Source organism: Cyprinus carpio, chromosome A1 (assembly GCF_018340385.1).
Source record: "Cyprinus carpio isolate SPL01 chromosome A1, ASM1834038v1, whole genome shotgun sequence".
In the NCBI taxonomy this organism is placed as follows: Eukaryota; Metazoa; Chordata; class Actinopteri; order Cypriniformes; family Cyprinidae; genus Cyprinus; species Cyprinus carpio.
Genome location: NC_056572.1, coordinates 28,312,013 through 28,336,773, shown reverse-complemented (window position 1 = coordinate 28,336,773; position 24,761 = coordinate 28,312,013). Strand labels below are relative to the sequence as shown.

Here is a 24,761-nt window from a genome sequence, read left to right as displayed (position 1 = left end):
CTGGCTGCTGTTGAACTACTCTTCTTGCCCATGAAAGAACCTGCCAAGAAGTCCAAAAATTATTTTGGGAAACGGTATTTAGTAGTTTTACTGTAACTGCAGTGACCAATAAATTACAATATGAAATGAAAACATACCTGTCGCGACAGAGATTACCACGTGGATGCACTTTTTAGTTTGAAAACTTTATTTTGGCAGCTCCGTTAAATCGCAGACTGACTGCGGTTGCTTAACGATATGTTAAAAATCATAATTGAAAGCAAACAGTCTATAGTTGGCAATGTCCAAATCTGCAGAACTCTCAGCCATCTTCTCAAGTAAATGGATTCCTCCGTTCAGATTACAATGATCGCCAGCACGCTCTTCAGTTCTTCTGGCAGGCGGTATTTATAGGAGGACGGCACGGGCGGGGGGATAGGCTACCAACAGGCTCTAGAGCTCATCGTTTTAGGCACTGAAAATCATTATAAGGAAAGCGAACCCGCCTTAGTCTGTTTTGACATGAAGATTGGGAAACCACTAGGTGACGTGCGTGGCTGTGCGCATGCAAAATAATTGAATATAATATAATTGACAAACGTTTTGAGGCGTTGCGAATTCTTAAAGCTGACATTTTCAGTAAGTTAGGAATCGCATGTATGACTATGTAATAAAAACCTAAATGGTTTATGAGGAACTACTACCATGAAATTGATTAAGATATATAGTATATATATTATATAGATATATTTATATATATAGGCTATACATGTTGTCTAGTTAATTTGAATCGCAGGGTAAATAACTAGCTGAATTTAAAGATACTAATCTGTACTTATATTATGCTTGAACAAAGCAATCTGCACATTTTCTAAGCATACTTAAAATGAAAAATATCCTGAAGTGGCTTCATTTGTTGGGCCAAATTTTTTTTTTTTATATTTATGATACACATCTGTCTGCATTATAAAGACAGTAAAACGGATTTTTCAAAGTTGTAAATAAACAGACTACTGTGTAATCTTTGTTTTACAATTAAACATGATTTCAGTTTTTCTATTTTAAAATGTCACATTTAATTCAATGTGTTATGTGGCCATGTTTTTGTAATTGTATCGTTGTGAGATCTTAGCAATTTCTAGAATAAAAAATGTTTACTTTTTTATTTCCAGTATGTGACTCTTAATATAATACAAAACAAATACTTTTCATAAGAAATTAAGAGAATGAAAAAGAAGAATTAATTAAGAAAAGAATACACTTTCAATTTTGGCTCCAATGTTTTTAATTTCAATACAAAATTAGTCCTTTAAGCAAAGAGTTAGATCTCAACATATGCGTGCAAGTACAGCTGTTAAAGTCAGATCAAACGCAAAAAAAACTGAATTTGGTATGACATGGAAAAGTAACAAATACAAATTCTTCGGAGTAGTTCTTGGTGTTTGCATGGGTCTTTAAACAGAGAAAATTATAATTTGACCTTTGCACTTCTAATAGCAAAGTGGCAGGTGTTCACAAAAAAACAAAAACACCATAAAAAACTGGTCACAAGAGGAGGGCGTACTTGTGTTCACCCTGACGGCGTTACTCTTCAAATTCTTCATTCTTCTGTGTACCAAAACAAACAGCCCGAAGCAAACACAGTACAGCATACTGTCAGGGAACGAAAGAATAAGTTGTTAGAACAACTGCATTGTACAACTTTTCACATCATTTAAACATCGATTCAACATACATTTACATACCTTAAATTTGGGTGGTAGTCATTCATTCAAAATGTGGACCAATTCCAATGTAAGGCACAAAACCTGTGTGGAGCAGAAAAACAATGATATGTCAGTGTGCTGAATGCACTCTAAACTAGATCAGATTTCTTTGCTTAAAGATTGTTTTGTTATACGATTAAGATCTTACCCTTCTAGCTCTTCCCACAAGTCGTCTTTCTTTCTTTCCCAACCCCTCCCAGTGCTGTCGCCTGCTTGTAAAGGCCTCGGGTGTCATCCACAAGAATTATTGTCACCTTTTGTCAAGAACTTGACGTCGCCATTTTCTCTGAAATCAGTAGAGATACACTGTTATTGGAAGGAACAAAGACAGGCAGGTTGATCAGAAAAATCACAAAAGGGCACAAACTTATACTAACACTTTACTGCCTCTAACCCTGATAATCCTTCATGATGTGATTTTAGGCTGGGGGATTCTTTGGAATTTGATGATCTTTTTTGTTTAAAACAAGCACACCATCTCAATTAAAGTGGTGCAGTAAGTTGATTTTTGAGGAAACGCTGCTTGCATATTTGAAATCTGCCAAAACAAACACGCCCCTTAACCCCAAAAGGATCTTAATAGCTCTGCTTCCAAATTCACCAAACGATGCTTTGCAGCACAGACAACTCTCTTATCATGAAGTGGACAACGCCCTTACTGTTGATTGGCTAGAAGTGTGTTTTTGATGCATCAGATCCGATCCACTTTAAATAGCTTTTCTCAGAACTCACGTACTGCACTTTTAATATTTTCAGCCCAAGCTATGAGTGAAAAAGGGTATTGCATGAACACTCTCATATCAGGAAAACATGTGCAATTTTGAATCTTCGGAAGTATACGGTACTTACTTTTCATGAAATTTTTAGGGACTCACTGTGTACAATGGGACTTTTCATCAAAAAAAAAAAAACAAATTCCTGATCCTGAAACCAACAATCTCTCTCCCACTCTTGGGGTTGGGATCTTCAACACGGTTTTGTGAGAAAGAGGAGGTCTCCTCTGTGAACTGGCAGGTCCATGCTTCCACTACCATAATAATGACATTAACAATTACACTTCACGGATGTAAAACGTAAGCATTTGTATTGTCTTGCGCACCATTTGAATCATATGCCTTAATTAAGTTTCAAACATCATAGAGGGCTTCATATTTGGCGTTCCAACAAAAAGCTGGTTTTAAGAAATAATAAAAAAAAATAAGATTCATAAAATGGATTTTGAATGATTTTAAAATTAGAACATAGAAGGTAAAAATAAAAGAAAATAAAATGTATCTAAAGTGTATCTAACATTTTAAAGAATTTTATGAAAAGTATAAAAAAAAAAAATATCGGGTCCAATGTCTAAAATGCATGGATTTTTTTTTTCAAAAGGTTTTACCTGTATTTTGAATTTAGGCATTATGTTGTATTTTAGTTTAAGGAAGGTGTCGCATAAATTTTAATAGATAGGGTCCTGGAAAAATTTACCAGTACTGTTTTTGTTGTTCTTGACATAGTTTTTTCTTACAGTGCAGCAATTCATAAACTAACACATGCATAAATAAACTGAAAACATCATTAGTGGTTTCCCAATACATTTTTTACCAATTCAATTAACTTTTCCAGTTTGTTTTGTGAGTACTGCGATAAGTGTGACATTTAACCACACTCACTTTCCACTCGGACCCTTCCCACGTTTTCTACAGTAAAAATGAAGAATTACGGGCTCGGTAAATAAAAGTACATTGCCAGTACAAGCAGTCCTGGATAATCACTCATTTTGCAAAAAAACAGCATTATGTAAAAGGTAACAAAGCGTTGCTGCAAAAAATCTGACCATATTACCTGAGAAACAACCACAATCGGGCTTTCACTCCCAGTTACAACCCATCAAGCCTTTCCAGCATCATCAAGGCTGAAGACCACAATCATTCCGAAATTCAGCACCTGATATAAAAGCTGAAAAACACCAGAAGGCTAAACATCAGATGGCGTTTTCTTTGGCTCCAAGTTTGCTTAAATTTACCAAGCGGAAAGTATGGGTTGTTAGTAAAGTGATGATGATTTGATGCAGATTTGAGATAATCTTGTCGTGCAATGCCTTAAACTTCAAAGTAACGTTACTGTAATAAATAAATGAATAGAACAGAATAACAGAATAGCAGCTGGTTGTAAAAAAACCGAGTCCCTTGTGTTACACCTACTCAAAACAACAATTTTTTAGTCAATCAAAATATATTTAATCTCTACAATCGCAATAAAGAGTACTAAGTGAGCATTATATGTTTAAAACGTTTAAGCCACTGTCATTCAAGCTGACGGTGTAGTAAGCGCCGAGCTAACCCAGACAAATAAATACACACCTGCCGATTATTCATTCGCCGGACCTCGTCGAGGAAGTCTAATGATTAACATTTGTCTTTAGATTAAATATGTATGACAACAGTCAATTAAATAATTGCAAAATTTGAGATTTTGTTGCAAACGTTTCGCCGCCACTGCTGTAGTTAGCGGATACGCGGCGACTACTTCCGGTAAGAAGAGGAAGAAAATACCTAATGAAATATGATAGGCTGTCGTTTCTTTTTAAATATATGTTCGTGTATGTTATTTTTAAATATATGTTTGTTTTGCTTCTGGATTATATAAGTTAATTCTGTTCAACAAACTAAAATATTAAATATCATGACTCCCCCCCCCCCCGGTAAACAAAGGGAACACTATAAAACATGACCTGCTAGTGAGACGTGTGTGTCTCAAAAGATCAGTGTATGTGTGTTAAATGAACTGTACCTTTCCTAGGCAATAGCGGCTTTTTGTAGCCAAGACTTTAAGGTATGTGTCTGTACATAAACGGACTTAAAAATAACCTATCCTGAGAAATACTTATGTTAGCGCGAGAAGTTTTTCCACACTTAGAAAATCGTTTCATGGCAGATTTAAACGCATCAGGCATAAAGGTTTAATCTGAAACATTATTGGTGAAATAACGAAAAAAAAATGACACAAAACAATAGTCATCTTTGTATTTTAACATTTCAAATGCCCACAAAACAATCACAAACCAAATTGTAAAAGTTGTCTCTTATGTCTTTAATTATGTAATTTTTTTTTTATACAAGCATTTACAAAAGTGCTAAATTTGATGTAAGAATGGCTCATTGAATATATAATGTAACTGAAACTATTAATCTACATGGAAGTGAATATGAAAATATACTTTCTCTGAGTGCAGATACCCTGTGTTTTTAAGTGAATACCATTTAGAATAATGTAATCTCCATTGTAACAATACAGATGTTTAGCTGTGTGTGTGATACAAGCACGCTAGATAATAAATATAAAATAAACATCAAACATGACCTTCCTCCAAGACCAGTCACAGCGTAAGCACCACCAAAGATTGACATCAAATGTACTACAAATTCTTCAGCATTTTTTGGTGACCCTGAAAACAGTCAAAATCTAGGAGACTGCCTCTCTTATGGCAGTACACATTGAGTAACATACATGACATTTCCTGCGTTGTAATGTACTCCAAGACAGATTTGACGTGGTACATGAACAAAAACATACATTTGCTCGGTAGCAAACCACTGTAATACACTGACATGCTTCTGCAATTACACAAAAATAAATTATCTGATATATCACATACATATATGGGATGGACAAGTAAGACCAGTAAAAAAAGTGACAATTAATTGCATGAATTTAACAGTTAAGTTAAACCAAATAATGCAATAAAACTCTGCAGGAGTTGTCTGTTTTAAACATTATTTCATATAATGTGATAAATGACTTGAGATATAGTATTTACTGTAAGGCAACATGTTTCCAGTACCACAGTTTATCAGCTGCATATTCAGAAACATTGCTTGCAATTTAAGTAGCAGCTTTCCATTGGAGTCCTTTCTCTTTCTGTTCAGGCCTTTTCTTCTCAAATTCACTTGCTTCTGAAGCCTGTGTCTATGTTATTGATGTTGAAAGCACTGTCTTGGGCTCACTGTGGAGATTTGTTTGCTTTGCTCCTTCTCTGTGGACACGCATTCTTTTTTGAAGAAAGAGGTACGGTTGCATCGCTCCAAGTTTATTGATTGTTCTTGTCCTTTCCCCTGCCGTCCTCTTTGTTAAAGTCCTCATGCTCCTCCGGTTCTTTGACCTTGTGTACAATGATGAGGTGTCTGCTGAGTGCTAACTGGGATGTGAAACACAGGCCGCAGTGCCTGGCACTGGGGTGTGTCGCCGTCGGTTCTGTGTTGAGGTAAGCTGCTCCTGAAACTGGGCCCTGAGTCTTCAGAGCTAAAGCCACATTTGGCGCAGTGATTAACAGTCGCGCTTATGTCGCTTGGCATTAACACCTGTATGATGTTTTTCCCCATTTCATGCTACTCCATGAGCCACCTCTGCTTTTCTTTTCAGCTTCTGAAAGCCAGGAAAATGTTAGTTGTAGCACAACCTGTATCTGATATAATGTTTCTATAAAATAAATCACAAAGAAGATTACCTCTCCTGTGGGTTTGCCCACCTCCTTAGATGCTAGCTTTGTGCCATTTGGCTGAAATCTGGGTTCTTTGATTCCATGCATCAAGACTGAGTGATTCTTTAGCATAGAGTGTTTAGTGAAAGATATCCTCTCAGTTGTGCAGTACCTTCAGGGTTTATAAAGAAAAAAATACAACAAAAACTTGTACTCTTAAGACAAGTGCAAAATAAATGCTTGATTATAAATCTTCTGGAGAACATTTAATCACTTTTTAATATACAGTATAGGTGATTTTACCCGCATGTGTGAACCTTCCTTCGTCTTCCATCGTGGTCACATTCGAACCCGTGTCTTTTAAGTACTCATGGGTGAATTGAAGGACCTTTACAACATAGTCGACATGGATGCTCTTGACGTATTGACTGCCACAAACAGACCCAGGCATGTGTTCAAAATATGAAGATTTTGGAAACAACAAAAATGACTAGAGAAATAAAAAAAAAAAAAAAAAGGAGTACTGGCAAATCAAATCAATCAACCTTGCCATGGCTGGCCTTCATGTGATTGACGTAGGTCTCTCTGTCAGGGACCCACAGGAGGCATTCTCCACAGGTCCAGCCAGCATTCTTCATTCTAACTCCAGCACTTTGACTTCTGGTGTCTGTGAATGCGCGCAGAGCTCTTCTCTTCCCTTCATGCAGGCCTCATTTAATTCGGTTTGGCACAACCCTGGTTGGAAGGTTTTGTGGTGACATTTTATCAGAGGAAGATGATGTCTCTGTCTTTTTGGGACTTTTTTCAGCTTCACCTCTGAAAACTCCACCATGAACAGTCTGCAGACGAAACGGACAATTTATTTGACTTTTTAAATACGAATAACTTTTTAAATATCTGCATAATACAGTACCACTCTTGTTCTTCAGGTCAGCACTGATGAGATGAGACATCTCTAGTGCTGTGGCAGTATAGTGACATAGGAATTAGCAGTGGCAGATTCAAAAATAAATGACTCGCTCTGTTTCCACAATGCAACCACAAGAAGATCACAAAAATCTCTCCTGACGCTTTCCTTCTGCCACAGTATTATGCTACAGAATTCTCTCTAATTTTTTTTTTAATTTTATTCTGCAATCCTAACCGATACATCCCATTGTAATGGGACCGTTTTGTAGTACTTTATTTATCTCTGTTGTGTTGACCTTCATGGAATCAATTTACAACATTTCTGCTCATTTCTGCCTTACATGTAGTTAAAAGTTATTGTAATGTACCATATTTTCCAGAAAAACAAGTCGAACATGACTATAAGTCACAGCGGGTCAAATTTGCATTGTAAAGAGAAAAAAAAACATTTTATTTTATTTCATTATTAGAGAAACAGAAATAGATGTAAACACTCTGGTAAACTACACAACCACCACATGTTGTTTGATAGACTCACAATACAAAATTTACTATAACCGAAGGGTGTTTCAAATTTTTGCTAGTTTGTGTTTCCTCGGAGGGCCACTCGTCTTGCCAGAGTTTAGCTCCAATCCCAATTCAACACACCTGATGCTCAGCTTATCAAATCGTGTTTATGCAGTCCTAGAAATTTCCATGATGTGTTACAGTGTTTTGAAGTGGGTGGAGTTAAACTGTGCCGGACAGTGGCCCCTCCAGGAGTTGACATTTGTTTTTGTTTATGGGCTGCTCTACCAAATTTAACAGTCGTATTTAGCGTCGCCAAAACCAAACGGGACCGAAAAAGGTAACTTTAAAACATTAAATATGAGTGGCTTCATTATAAACACAATGTATCATACATTTATTTAAAGTAAACATCAGGCATGTGCCCAGAAATGTGCTATACCCAAAACACACCCTAGCCTCCAAATGTGTGCTTTTGCACGTTTTTCCGGTCCTTGACGCTAATTGCATTATATAAGATGCTTTGAAATACGTTGCACCACTTTTCAGATGATGAAATTAATGGTACTTATATTCTGGAAAATAACATATATGTAGTTATTATTCAATTTATTACGCCAAGTCCCTTACTTGCATATGTACAGAAGTACTTCAGGTTTAATAATGTTCTTAATTGTATGCTTACCATGCTGCTCATCAGCAACAGTCTCACATGAGAAGCAACTTTTCGTAAGTTGGTTGAGGACCATCTGCTAAAAATGTCTTAAATGTAAAGAATGTGCTGTAGTGACCAGTGAGGTTACAGCAAAAAGATGTTTTCCCCTTCATAAGTAAACTTACATGCAGACTTATAAATTCAGTTTATAGCAGGTTTTTGATTCCTCATAAGTATACATGACAAACTGCTGCATATCAAATATTGGACATCATAATATAACACATTAAACGTCACCTCTGTCTTTTGGAGCAAGTGCACAAAACCAAGGCCGGCTGTAGTCTGTTTAACATGTATACAAGCTGGACAAAGCCAAGCTCCAATGCCTGCATTTTGTTAGAATTTTAAGTCTGTTAATCCGACAATCCTCTGCCTTGTTACAATTTCTTTCTGACAAAAGCGTATATATGACATCTAAAAAAAAATAGATAAATGATTGCTTTAGCCTGAGACTGAAATCCGACTTTCAAAGTGCATGGTAAACACATTTTAATAGTCTAAACTAAGCTAACTAAAGCTAAAAATGACAGTTTGATTAAGACAATTAGTGCTGACCAATGTACACAAAGATAATCCATGACAGACAGAAAAACTGTGTCCGCGACACATTTGCAAATGCCAACAGCACTAAAAGTAGCTACAAACCTGGAAAATTGTATGCCAACCAAAAGTAGTTTTATCTGGGAAAGAATTGAAGTTGCAATCTGGAATACTTGAACACAACATATACGCATGATGAAAATGTTGATACAACAACTGCTTCTCTAAAGGACTGTTTCACAGGGAACATCGTGTAGATCCACCCTGCACAGCCGAGGAAACCAGAGGTAACGCCTCAAACACAGTTCTAGGACCATTTTTTATGATTGAATTTTATGGTACGACCCAGCTAACTAGATGCACTTACAGATGCGCCTTGGGTTTCACTGCCACCATGATTGTTTTTTTATCATGCCATCGAGACAGCCATTGGAAGATCTGAAGGCTACAGGAAATATAGTGCACTGATAGAAGACCTCACACACTGCCTGTTCATCTCTCAATTGTGAGTCTTAAAGAGGGACAGGGGACATGAAAAAGCATTTCACAATTTGCGCGATCCAATCCGGTAAACGAATTCCCTTTCCAGTTGAAGCAAAATCAGAGAGACAGAGAGAGCGTGAGCGAAGACGACACAAAAGGACATTTCCTGGTCTTATAGCGGAAGTTTCATTGTGGTCTGAGAGGTCACAGTTTGCAGGTACTTACGAGTACCCAATTTACGGGAATAGTGGAGACAAGTTCTCTTTCACATGCTTCTGGATGTCCACCCCTCCTGACCCCCGCGACTGAGTGCCCCACACCAGCCTCAGGCACCACAATACCGAGCATTTGGAGGTGAGTGAATGCGCTGATGGCCCCCTGTAGCCGACACTTGTTGGGTAGCAACCTTGATGCACAAACCTTGCACATCTGCCTGGATGAAGAATGCAAACAGGGTCACCAAAGTGACCAAAGACAGCGAAGCGTGGTCGCACAAGCAAAACACAAGGCAAAAATCTCTTGTCATACTAGAAGTCATCAATAGAACACATGCCAGTTCTTTGAATAGTGGTACTGTGTTTCTACGTAATCTTGTTTATGACCAATGATGATTTTCGTTTACTGGTTTTGAAAAATTTGCTCCTTTCTCTCATATATGATTAAACTACAATTATGCATTTATATTTGTATGCTTTTATACACTTGCAGACGGTCCTTTGATATCCAAAGGGACTTACAGTGCATTTCAGGCTATCAATTTTTACCTATCATATAGATATATATATATATATATATGTATGTAGTATGACAGACCATCAAGTAGAACAAGGTAAACAACCATTCTTTCTGACTATGATTTTTTTTTTTTTTTATTCAAATTTTTACAAAATGTATTTGTATCCACCTTTATTTTCAAAAGCAATTCTTTTTATGAGGTTTAAAGTATTGTTTATATATTATAAAATCTTATCATATAAAATATTTTATTATTATTTTAGAAAGTTTCAAAGATTTTCCTCAGTGAGTTAATTATGAATAATGAATTATTAATTCAGAATTGTTTCTATTCAATAAGTGTAAAATTAGCCACAGGGACCACATCTGAAACATAATCTTGCCTTATATAAACAATGTAAAAATGTCTGCCAGCAGCCTCTATTCCACTAGCATCCTTGCATTGACACTTATCACTAGTCCTTTGTGGATTTTTTTGCACAGAGGTTTTTCAAATAACGTAACACAGTAGAAAAAGCAGTTCATCATAAAAAGAAAAAAGCACCCCCCACAGAAGAACATCCTAGGTTCTAAAAGATTATGCCACACCTACTTTTCATAAAAATTTCAAAAGTTTTTTGATTTTTTATGTATGTACCACAAAGATATCTTAATTAAACACAGAAATTACAAATATAAGACTCTGGTATAGTAATTGTATGTCTGAATTGCCATTTGCTAATTGGAATGTATTCAAAAAGAACCATGTCATTGACCCTTATATAAAACAATATATTAGTAATCTTGTAATAAAATTTTCACTGTTACGTTTTGTGATTCCAGTAGTTGATTAATTTGACTCCCCAGACCATTAGCCTCCGTTGCCCTCTGATAGTGACCTGCAAGCTGTGTAGTCTGACATCTGTTTATTACAGTCCAGACATTTAAATCCATGTTTGGATAACTGTGTCGGGATAAAGTGGTAAGACCACCTGGCTTTTGGATGACTCTGTGGCGTCCGTTCCCGCAAGGTATCCTGATTTACAGACTGCTTAGGCTTGGTGGGCGCCAACATCTGGTCTACAGCAATGGGCTTCATAAACAACTGAGTGCAATGCATCACCATGCCTTTGTTTCTTGTGATCTCGACGCATGTGCCAGAGAGAGCACATGTTGGTTAAAAAAACACCAATGTCTTTGGGAGTTCAGCGGGGTGATCACCCCGGGACGATTCTATATGCAACACTTATACGGCTGTATTGATAACGCTAAGGAGACTCTTTTCCAGCACCCCCCCGAAACGAGTCTACCGCCATTCTAGGCCCCAGGCAATAGCTTTGCCGGTGGGAGCTTGACGATTGGTTGACCTGGGACCACCGCCCCGTGGGGACTCAGGTCGGCTAACATATGTTGCGTAATGGGTTTGGAGTAATTCAACCGTCTGTTTAACAGTTCCAGCTGCAGTATTTGGGACAACAGCTCGTGTGTTGGAGAGACTTTTTTAACTTGATTGCACCAGTTGTACAGAACTGCAACCCAACCAATCGATGATGATAAACTGACCCCCCCGCGGGCACCTCTGTCTATTAGTGGAAGACCTTGCTGTAATGACCGAGGCAGCTACGACTATGTGGCACAAGATTTAGGTTTGCCAAGTGTAATCGCATCTCGGAAGGTACGTTGCGTATTTAGTTAACCAACGCCCCAAACCTATCTGACGCAGAAGACCAAGCCTTCTTTTGCTTGTTGCACCAAGTGTTGTTCTTTTAGAGCATGACCATTATTTTGGGTTTGCGGTTTCTTGAGTTCCCTCATGATTTGTGTGAATGGATTTGCTTCCACAGTAAAGGCGGGCTTTGAGGCTTCCACACTGCTTTCCATCCTCACAAAATGACCTCTGAAATGGTATCATACGACAACGATACAAAGGCAACATGTTTTCGAGAAGGCATCTTCAGATGAGGACTGAAGATGGCGATGACCCAAATGGTGACATGAGATCTTCAGTTTCCGAGTCTGGCAATATGCTTGCTGACAGTGCGTTGGATTTTCCCAGATGAGGTTTTGCTTGTCTTTATTCTGACTCGTGGGATGGCGGGAGGCGAAGCCGTAGGTGCGACAGCTGGATGATGTACTCGTACACCATCTGACCTGGCTACCTGGCATATATTCTTGGGCTGTCAGGCTGTTTTGGCGAAACGTTTTCACCACCTCCAGAGGGACTTCTCGGGCACTCCTGGTGATATTGGTCATTTTGTGCGATTCATTTTCATGGACTCCTTTTTTTGGTATACTTTAACTCTGGGAAATCCTTTGAATTTTTTGGCCACCTGGATCCTTTTTAGCATTCAACGGAATGCTAATGCCACAAGGCAAGGAGGATAATCTGGAGCTGTGAGCTTTGACGCACTTGTGACGGGAAGAAAGAAATATTTGTCTCAGGAGATGGATATGCATTTGTTCCCACAATATTTGGATGCTGTCACTCTTTGTCTTCGAATTTTGTTCAACCATATCGTCTTGAAAGATCCTGATGGCTCATCTATGAGCCATCACACCCAAGATCACCCACACCTTTTGAACCAAGAAGTCTTTTGTTTGAATTTGGTTTTGATTGATTTTGTTTTAAAGGAAGAGGCGAAGATGTAAAGAGTGAATCAGATGGGAAGTACGAGGTCTCTGCAGATTTTGGTCGGTCATTGATTCCATTGCTATGAATGTATTCAGATTCTGGGTGGTCTATAGGGCTGAATGAGGCCATAGACGCTGATACAGAGGGGAACATTTTCATTCTTGTAGAGGACAGGAATTTTCGTCCATGGAACATCTTGAACAGTCTCCGGTGACAGAAGCAGCTCGTCCAGTCTTGGATAGCTGGAGGGAGTGTCTCCAGTGAGCCTGTAGAAACTTTTAAACCCATTTGTAAAAGGTGCCCAAATGAGAGCTCTCCCTCTCTACAAGATTTTCATAGGAGTTCTGGCGGCTAGTGTTCTTTACTATAACACTGACAACAGGGGCATCGTTTGTTGGCTCGGAGTGAGGGATCAAAACCGTGGCATCCATACACATCTCCGAGTGGCTTAAGGTGTCCCCTCTCCCTCATCTTGATTCCCATGAATGGCCTCTTTGGCATCCAAAACTGGTTGCATCAGGGATGCTCAAAGGCAGCCAAGAGATCATCAAAATCAGGGGTCTTCATATCACCCATTATTGGAGGCTTTCAAAACCTGAAGCAAAAATATGACGAGAGAAATAAATCAAGACATATGCAGGCCACATATATACGTAAAAATAATATCACCAGAATTAACAGGCATAAAACAACATCACATCTTAATTTCACACCCAAGATCTATTATTATTGAACTGCAATGATGCTAAATGCGAAAAGTTTTAATTATAATCACCATTTGATTCCTGGTTAATTCATCTCAGCAGTTGTTGGTTTCCATCAGTTTTGGTCCTGTGCACCTTCATCTGTAGTGCACTGACACTTCCAGGAACTTCCATAGTACATGGTCCAGCCAGTGCTCAAAGACTTGTTATGGAAACATGACTCCCCTCAAAGCATTTTTTAACCTTACCATACTATATTGGACAAAAATTACACTCGTGTTGTTTTCAGCCAGTCAAATTAGCCTAGTATCGTAAGCTGTCACTCTCGCCTAAACATAGTTTAACGTAACAAAATTGTCGGATAATTTGTTTTAGACCGCAGAACAGGGTTGCGTAAATAAAAAATACATTAATCGAAAGTGTATGAGTTTGTTTTGTACGAGGGATGGTAAAGAGGTAGCGTAAGCTTATAAGCTAACCGAGAAAACAAACCATCGCCAAGCTAACCAAGCCCTTTAAAAACACCGCTTACTGTCAAAATGGGACTACTTCACCCGTTACACATGATCACAGTAATTTTATATAGTTTTATAAATGTTAATACAGATGAAATAATATTTATGAAGAGAGTGAAGCTTTTAGCAGTGCAGTCGGGAGCTCGCTTCTCTAGCTGCTTGCATCCCAGCTCTGTAAATAACGCAAACCTGCGGTAATAACAGAACAGTCTGCGGGTATACAGTCAAACACGCTTTAAAGCAACCTGTCAAAAGCCATGCAAATGGATGAGCAAGTCAGCGTAAGGTATGTTTGGTTTGTGAGGTTTCTAAAAGTGACTTGTTTACTGTTGCCCGCCGTCTGCTAGCTAACAGCCCTCTCTCCTTCCTGTGTGCGCGTGCGCTAGGACCCCGCTCAACGCCACGCACTGGACGTGGCTCAAATCCCGAGGAGCTGCCTACATAGACAGCATTTTTTATTTTTGACAACACATGGTGGCATTTGTTTATTTATTTTTTTATTATTCAGATTAGCTATAGATTAGATAGAAGGTTCAACTGAGGTATAGACTTTGACAGGGTGGACACATATTCTATCCACTAAAAACAAATCTTTCTGAAGAAACTGCCAAGATAAAGGTAGGTAGGATTAAGGTTAACTTGTACTGTGTATTTATTATCTAATCGCTGAAATTGTCAAAAACACTCATTCCTTTGAGAATATGTACTGACTATAAAAGCTGGGTTGAATGAGAAGTCAAATTCTGTAATGCATTGATTTCAGAAATTAATATCAATGTCACACAATACAGTTGGACTCTTCTAGTTCATAACTCATCAAATTCTTCTATGATTCTTCATGACAGTTCCACTATTTAATATGCAATTTCCACAAAAATGTATCCTACTCCTAACACTGACCTCAACTTTTCAAAATACAGTTTCTTTTAAAACATTTTCATAAATATTTCATAAAAAAATATAATGGTCTTTGAATGAATAGGGTCTACCTTATTGTGCCAACTACATGTAGAGAGGGAAAAAAAAAAAAAAAAAACAAAAAACTAGGGATGATTACGTACTTGTCAGGAGTAGAAACAGAGGTCAAAATGATAAAACATCATGATTTTCTAATACACTAACTTCATATTATATATGTATGCAAAATTTTAAGTTTGGCTTAGAACCTTATAACCTATATATATATATATATATATTATATATAGGGCTGGTCAAATGATTAATCACGATTAATCACATCCAAAATAAAAGTTTGGTTTACATAATATATGTGTGTTATACTGTGTATATGGTATTATGAGGTATATAAAATACACACAACATGCACTGTATATAGTTAAGAAGAATATGGTATGTATTATATATTAAAGATATTTATAATATAAAATAAAATTATAAGAATATAAAATATATAAAATGTATATACATGTAAATATTTCTAAAATATATAATTTATGTGTGTGTATTTATATTATACATAATAAATATACCCTGTACACATAATCTATTATGTAAACAAAACTTTTATTTTGGATGTGATTAATCGTGATGAATCATTTGACAGCCCTAATATATATATATATATAATATATTATATATAATATATATAGTTTCAAGATCATTTTAATAATCTGAAGAAACTTTTTGTACATTGGAAGTTCTTTGAACCATAGATGCCAATAAAATACTTTTTTATATATAGATATGCATTGATTATTAGGGAGTGGTTAAATCACAATACCCTTCAATTTGTGGACGAGGACACATAAAATGTGCAGAAGAAAATTGACTTGGTTGATATTTGTGAATCATGACCTCTTGCTTAAAAACAAAGCACATAAAATGTCTTAATGATTATCTGTTAATGTGTTATGTACACACTATACCTTCAATAAAATGCAGTGATGCACACTGCGGTCTATTAAGCTGTGAGTCTGCCGTCATCCGGTCCTAACTAAAAGCTATTAGGCACCATTTAATTTTAATGAGTTTCCATGAAAACAGCCATAGATTCCACATATTTTCTGATTTATTAATTCTGTAAAGCATTCTATGGAGTCAGGCATAACATCATAAAACTTCAGTTTAGGGTCAGACAGATTTGAAGATGAAATCGAATCAAATTTAAGAAAAATCACATTTATGTAAAGCTGATATTGTGCATTATCATATAGTGTACAAAGACAACCTTACAGATCAAAACTTAGTCAAATCATGCATTTGAGTAAATGTAGGCCTACTAGTAAATTCTGAAAAAGGGTTATATAGGATTAATAACATAGGATTAATAGATTAAGAGGAGATTAATAATTCTCCATATATTAATAGGAGTAGCATATGCTCAGAATGCTGCCAGTGTGTTTTGTTAGTGATGTGTTCTGAATTCAGGCAAAAACCTGATCACATTCTACAATGTGCAACAGTGGCATCTAGCGTCCTAATTGTGTAAGGCTGATAGTTTTCATACACTAAAGATGTCTAATTTGATTTTAAATTATATATTTCGTGTTAAATTATATATTTAACCTCTTAAGACCCGAGACAAAAGTTTTAGGAAAAAAATATTTTTTCCCCATGTCTTTACATTATTTGTAATGCTAAAACAATGTAAAAAAAAAAAAAAAAAAAAAAAAAAAAAAAAAAAATTATATATATATATATATCTAGATATATATTATTATATATATAATATATAAATATATATATATATAAGATGGGATGCTATGGGACTCAATTTCATCGGGACTCTTAAAAAATAAAAATAAAAAGACATGTATGAACATCCATAGGCAAAAACAATTGCTTTTTAAAATCACCAATACATTTTTAGTTTTCAAGATTAGTTTTTTTTTTTTTTATTTTTTTATTTTTTACCAAACTTTGTATAAAGATGATTCTCAACTATGTTATAACAGGACATCCAGACTTAAAACCGTGGCATGTACAGTCTCAGAGAAATTCACTAAAAATATAATGTCCTCATATGAGGCCGCAGGGTCTTAAGAAGACGGTTAACTCTGCTTGTTCGCTGGTGACAGGTGTCATTAAAGTCTTCTATGATATACTGTAGATATTTATTAGAACCCAGAGAGAACGGGCCCACTGAGTAATAAAAAATTGTCTTGTGGGTTATAATGTTTGTAGTTTTGTATTGGCTAGTAGGGTGTTATTGGTCATCAGGCTAGATTTGGGATAGTTTGTTTTGTTGATCATGTGAGTCACTGAGATCTCAGTGTCTTATCATATGGACATGAATGATAATACCGGCCCCTCCTCTCAGGGATCGAGGCCATAGAGTTGCAGGCCCTTCGTCATGTAACAGTTTTTATTCCTGACAGTTTGTTTTCTTCTGCACTTTGTATCTTGTTGCCTCTGGAAATTTGCAATAAAGGAAGGAGCTTCATTGCAATAAATGATAAAAAAGGTGCTGTGTTCATGAATACTCAGAGTAGTCATCTCTGACTAGCAATCTGATAGCAATGTGCAAGTGTTATAAATAAAAACACATTAGTATGTAGTTAATTAATGATATAAGATTTCCAAGTAGGCAGAGTATATATCCTAGCGCAAGGTTCAAGATCCAGCAGTTGTCACAGAGAGCGCAGAATGAGTAAGCCATTTATTTACCTCTCCATTCTTTAGAGATTGATTTAAACTGTTATTTGAATAGGTGTGTTTTACCATGGTTTGAAAAAAGGAGGTATCGATTTCATATTTGTGCGTATAGTTAATAATTGATCGGATGAAATGTGGAAACGGATGTGTTTTGAAACTTGCAGCTCCTAAGGAATTGTTGAATCATGGTTCATTAAACCTGGCAGAATGTTTTCTGATACTTTCTTTACAGCAGACAAAGAAGATTTACAGTTGACAACCATCTCGTGTGGGAAAGAACAAGGGATGGACAATCCGGCTTTTGTTAAGGTAGGCCTGGGGAAGTGTGACGAAGTTCTCTAAAAAATGTTAAGAAGTGAAAAAATTCATTTTTTTGTTCTTAGGAGGATAAATTAACAGATGACCTCAGTGAGAGTGACAAAGAGGAGTCAGAGAAAGAGTCAAAATCATGCATAAGGTGTGGTTGTGAATCTAATCTGTAAATACGACGTCATTCAGATTTCATTATCACATTATTTGGAAATGAAATTCCTTTGCAATTACATAATGTCATCCTAATTAAGAAATACAGTCACAAATGTAAATGCTTCAATTCTGTAATTCATGATACTGCCAATCATGCTGTAAGACTTCACATGTGCAAAATCTTTAGCTGTTTATTCACTGTTGACCACAGCAAAGCATGCATACCCATCACGGCCACAGAGACCTTCTGCAAGACACATTCCAAAATAATCAAATACATTGCTTTTGGAATACTTGCTGCAGGTAACATATTTTCATCTTCCAAGTTTTATATCTATTATTGTTTTTAATTAGACATGGTGATACATTATTCATCGGTGAGTCAATTCTCAAGTGGACAAGGTACAACATATGTTTTGTGTTTTAAATTGTAGGTTATTTAGCATACTTCATTGCTGCAGTTTATCTGGACTTCCAGAGAGCAATTGCTTTGGTTGTCCTCACGTGTCTGGGAGTGTTTATCATCGTGTGTGAACTGGTGAATAAGTACAAGGGTGATAGCATAAGGAGATTTTTCAAGCCTGCACAAAGGTGTTTCAAATCCAATATCAGATGGCTAAAATGGTGAGTATGGCATTTTAATATACTACTCTTCAAAGGTTTATGATATGTTTGTAAAGTTTTTGCAAGATACCTCTTTTGCTCACCAAGGCTGCACTTTATTTATTCAAATTGTGAATTTTTAAAAAAATATCTGATTTCTGTTGCTATATATTTTAAAATATAATTTATTCCTGTGATGGCAATGCTGAATTTCCAGTTTTTAGTGTCACATGACACTGACATTCTTATTATTATCAGTGGTGAAAAAAAGTTGTGCTGCTTATCAGTTGTGCTGAAAATTGAAATAATTTGTAACATAATAAATGTCATTAGTCATCAATGTAGTGCACCGTTGCTATTGAGGAATTATTATTATTTTTTTAAATCCTACTGACCCCAAACCCAAACACTTAATGTATATAATTAATTTGGTGGAATGGTTTGGAGGTGACTAAAAAATCTGTTCAGAAGAGAACCATCACCTATGAAATTTCCTACACTCTCAGAAATAAAGGTACAAAAGCTGTCACTGGGGCGGTACCTTTTCAAAATGTACACTTTTGTTCCTATTAGGTTCTACACTTTAAGTACTAAAATGGACCCTTTAGGTACAAACATGTACCTTTTGAAAAGGTACTGCCCCAGCTTTTGTACCTTTATTTCTGAGAGTGTATGCCATTTTAGAATAGTGTTTTTTTATCAGCCTGCTGCTAACAATATGATACTGTACATAATGGCCAATAGCACAACAATGTGAGCTATGTACATAAATGGCAACTTGTTATCCTCTTATGTTTTTGAAGGTCATAAAATTCACGTTTGAGGTTTTGACTGTGTGTAATTGTTGTAGAGCTAATTGTTGAAGATCAGTATTTGCAAAATAATTTTTTGCAATGATTTCTATTAATAACTTTTTTTTATTTATTATTTATGTAATATATATAAAAATAAGAATATGTATTTTTCTCTTCAGTGTATAACAATACTCAATAAGTTTCTGTTAGTAAGAAAGTCTGGGAAAAAACCAAACAAAAAAAACAACAACAACAAAATAAATAGTTTTGTCATAATTACAGCAGAAATATTGACAATTTGAATATTTTGTTGGACAACAGGGGGCCTTCAAAAAGGTTGAGAACCTCCAATATGTGCTTTCAATACAGGGAGCATGATTATACATGTGTCATACAGTATGTATCTCTGTATGTTGCAGGGTGTTCATAGTAATTGTGGTGGGACTGTTGGTGGCGTGGCTGGCAATCGACACACGAAAGCGTCCAGAGCAGCTCATCTCTTTTGCCGGTGTCTGTCTATTCATTATTGCCATATTTCTCTTCTCTGCACACAGAACTGCAGTGAGTGATAAAACACACACCTGCAAACAGTACATGCTTTATATCTTTAAATGTGTTTTTTTAGACTTTGGATTTCCTACAAACGTTATCAGATTGTTGAAGTTACACCTATCGTTTCGCAACAATAAAACAATTGTAGATGCTAAAGGCACATTTTAAAAATGAGCTGAAATTAGTTGTGGTTGTTAACGTACAAAGGTTGTTTGCATTGAATTCTGATTAGGTGAGCTGGAGGACAGTCTTCTGGGGACTTGGTTTACAGTTTGCCATTGGCCTGTTTGTCATTAGGACAGAGCCTGGTCTCATAGCATTTGAATGGCTTGGAAAGCAAGTTCAGGTATACTATAAAGCATTATTATTATGATTTTTTATTAAATTAGAAAAATGCAAACTGGGAGCATTTTTACATATGTTTGAACACCTCTTTATTGTGTAAACTAATAAAATGTCCATCATACTTGAAAGATGTAGCTCTCTAAATGAAGTTAATATGTTACAATCTGTGGTAACTTATTAAAACAAAACAATAATGAATGATTATTTAAACTACAAGAGAGAAGGAAAACAGAATATAATATGGTTTTTCTTTTTTTCAGATATTTCTGGACTACACAAAAGCTGGTTCATCATTTGTGTTTGGAGACCTCTATGAGAACATATTTGCTTTCCAGGTTAGTAATGAATGTACTTGACATCAAATGCATGGATGGGTTTTTTTTTAACTATTGAATGTTGTTGCTCAATACTCACAGGCTCTGCCTATAGTGGTGTTCTTCAGCAGTGTAATGTCAGTGCTGTACTACCTGGGTGTCATGCAGTGGGTCATCACAAAGGTAAAAGTGACTAAGTCCAGTCTTTTTATTCATTTTAGCCTATGAGAACTTCAAGAGATTGTACTTCATATGAATGCATTAATAGATGCATTTTTCTGTGCCAAGATTTCCTGGGTAATGCAGGTAACGATGGGAACCTCCTCTACAGAGACTCTCAGTGTGGCAGGGAACATATTTGTTGGTCAGGTAATATTCTGTTATGATTACTATGATATACTTAATTACTGAAAAATTCAATTTAATTTAGTGCATAAACATGCAATATTATATATGCTCTCAAATTACATTTTGTTACAAATTTAGATGTTTCTTTTAAGGGAGAAAATCCTTTTTTTAAAAGTCTAGCAATTATATCATTTTGGAACAATGCATTATTGATTCTAATTTTTTTACTGTCGTAATGTTTTTTTCTAGACAGAGGCGCCGCTCCTGATTCGTCCTTATTTGAAGGACATGACCGATTCTGAGATTCATGCTGTCATGACTGGAGGATTTGCCACCATTGCTGGGAGTGTTATGGGTGCATTCATCTCATTTGGGGTACGACAACATGTACTTTCTTTTATTATAAAATTCTGCCATTCCAAAGCTGGAATGACAAAAAAACAAAACAAAACAAAAAACCTTAGAAACGAATGAGTTTAGCTGTTACCAAAGTATGTTATGTTCTTTATGGGATAATTCATCTCTTTTACACAGATTGATGCCTCATCTCTGATTTCTGCATCAGTGATGGCTGCTCCATGTGCTTTAGCCATCTCCAAACTATCCTACCCTGAAACTGAAAAGAGCAAGTTCACATCTAAGAGTCAGATTAAAGTTGACGGCGGGTGAGTTCTCCTGTCAAATATGAACTTTAAATGTAAAAAATTAGTATGTTTCATATTATTAGTTTTTTTTATATATGTGTGTTCAGTGGTGAACAGAATGTCTTGGGAAAGCTGTCAGCGGTGTGGTGCATCTTCATCATAGGGACTTTGTGGCCAACATAGCTGCTAACTTAATTGCTTTCCTCGCCATTTGGCCTTCATAAATGCTACTTCTCGGCTGGATGGGAGGCATGGTGGGATACCCAAATGTCACGTTTTGAGGTGTGTATTTACCCGATCCTGAAAGCGTGGGATCAAATAAGTATCTTTTTTATTGTTTTTCTCTCTTGTGCTCACTAGGGTTGCATTTATTTGATCAGACATTTTTCTGAAATATTATTACAATTTAAAATAATTTTTCTAATTGAATATATTTTATTGTAAAAAAAAAGTATTTATTCATATGATGGCAAAACTGAATTTTCAGTAGCCATTACGTTTGTCTCCACAAAACATTTCTATTTTTGTGGAATCCATAGTATATTATTTACTTCAGGATTATTTGATAAATGTAAAGTACAAAAGAACAGCATTTATTTGAAATACAAATCTTTTGTAACATCATAAATATCTTCACTGTCACTTTTTGTTTAAATTAATGTATCCTTGCTCAATAAAAATATTAACTTCTTCTTTTTCATTAAAAAAAGTAGATATTAATAAAAAATCACACTGCCCCAAACCTTTGAACTGTTATGTACTTACATGTTACATCAAAAGGAAAAAGTCATAATCATAATCCTATAAAACTTTATATTCAGAAGTGTTTTAAAAGTGTTGTTACCTTCAAATCCTCAGTTGATCTGCTCCTATGTGTTTATGCCGGTGGCTTTCATGATGGGAATTCCATATGAGGAGTCTTTTACAGTGGCTGAACTTATTGGCACTAAACTCTTCCTCAATGAGTTTATAGCCTATGAGAAGCTGTCAGAGCTCAAAAACAACAGACTTAATGGCATTTTAGAAGATGGTGTAGATAAAAAATGGCTCTCAGTAAGTATTTATGTAATAATACATAATGTATGTAATGTATTTATGTTAATAAACATAATAGCAGTCAAATGCATAATCTGAAGTTCGTCAGAAGCATTAAAGTATGTTGTCCAAACTACTTGCAGGTTCGATCAGAAACCATCTGCACCTATGCACTGTGTGGCTTTGCTAATTTCAGCTCTCTTGGTATCGTGATCGGAGGCCTGTGTGAGTAGCTATTCAAAGCACTTGCTTGAATGATTTTAGTGCTAACATTATACCTTATGACTTCTTATCACCGTTGTTCAGTATCACCATTTTTATAACATACCATTTACTGATTGTTATTATCATTCCACAGCCTCTATTTGTCCACCAAAGAAGAGTGTCATATCTTCTTTAGTGCTCAGAGCCTTGTTCACAGGCACATGTGTTTCCTTGATAAATGCCTGTGTTGCTGGTAAGCAATCTGTTATTATTCAAATCTGTGTTTTACCTTTAGTCACACACATCATACCAACATCGTAGCTTTATCACAACACGCCATTAGGTTAAGTTAGCAGACATATTTATTCAAAGCAACTTACATTACACATTAGATGGACAGTCTCTATGAAACCTTGCTTAAAAACTGAACAGTGATGGGTTATTAATTGCCCCTTGTGTTACCAGCACAGATGAACTACTATGCCACAGCTCCCTCACCTGGTGGCTTTGATTAAGTAGAATCTGGTATTACATTAAGTTTTGTATTGTTCTCTTTATAGGTATACTTTTCGTCCCTCCGTTGGACTGTGTGGATGTGTTTCAAAATGCAGTCTTCAATACCACTACTCCCAACATTGAAACCTGCTGTTATGATCTTTTTCAAAGGTAAAGACAGAGAATATTGTTGTGTTGTTTAAATGTTTAAAGGAATAGTTCACCCAAAAATGGACATCCACAAGTAATCCACGTTGCCTCCAGTCCATCAATTAACAACTGAAGTGAAAAGCTGTGTGTCTGTAATAAACAAATCACATCAAGGCGTTTTAACTTTTTAATCTGACGCTTCAGACTAAAATACGAGTTCTCTATCCATAATATTGCTTTCTTCAGTGAAAAGAGAATTATGCACAGATCAAAAACAGTTTTAAACAAATACGTTGATTACTTGCAGATTATTTGTTATTTATCAGCTGTTTAGAGTCATCCTGATAACACCCATTCACTGCATAGATGATTCATGGTCTAAGGATGAGAAAATTTTCAGCAAATTTAAAATTTTGTGTGAACTGTTCCTTTAATCTTGGAAATATTTACTCAGACTGCATCAATGTAAATGTTTGTGTTTGCAGCACTATCTACAATGGAACAGTTTCTTTCGAGGGGTCCTGGAGTGGAGTGAAAAATGCAACAATTTATTTTGCAGACTGTTGTGGTCTCTTTCAGGAATCTGTTTGCATGTGGTTTGTCCAATAGGTAACGATACGGCAATGCAGAAAACACCTATGAACTAAATATAATGACATTATTTATTAAATTCACACATTTTAAATGTATGTTAAGTAAATATGTTTATGCTGAGTATATCTAATTTTATTTTGTCATTTAGCTATTAATACATAATTTCTTTATTGTTGACACACAATGTGTTAACACAATGCAAAAGTATTTTTACAGTATGTTCTGTAAATTTAATTCAATTTGTGTTGTTCTGTCTTATGTAAATGTTATAATCATTTTTGGAATTTACATCCATTGATGTGACGGATATTAAGACCTAGTGCTCTGCAATGTTTTATTCTGGTGGTTATACTGGAATTGCAGTGAAAACATGGATTATTGCATTACAGGAGCCAACCAATAAGGGCTAAAGGGCTCTTTGGGCAGGCAGTTTTTAAGAGATGAAGCACTGGACATTGCCTTTGGATGGTAAAATGAGTCAAAGGAGTATCTGCTATTATTTACACATTTATTTTTACAAAAACAAATAACACAACGCAACAAAAACACCTAAACTATTTATCCCTACCAACATACTGTATACTGCTAATCTTCTCTCTCTAATACACTACAATCCATATAGTTTTTATAATATAAACCCCTACACACACCATAGTATGCCCTTATGCCATATATTA

General features: G+C 35.9%; 2 pseudogenes; one reads left to right on the top strand and one right to left on the bottom strand.

Annotated features, from left to right (window-relative positions):
- Positions 1-5,817: 5,817 nt before the first annotated feature.
- On the bottom strand, positions 5,818-13,589 carry LOC122145614 (annotated as a pseudogene).
- A 3,883-nt stretch (positions 13,590-17,472) lies between these two features.
- LOC109056823 lies at positions 17,473-24,571 on the top strand (annotated as a pseudogene).
- Positions 24,572-24,761: the final 190 nt, after the last annotated feature.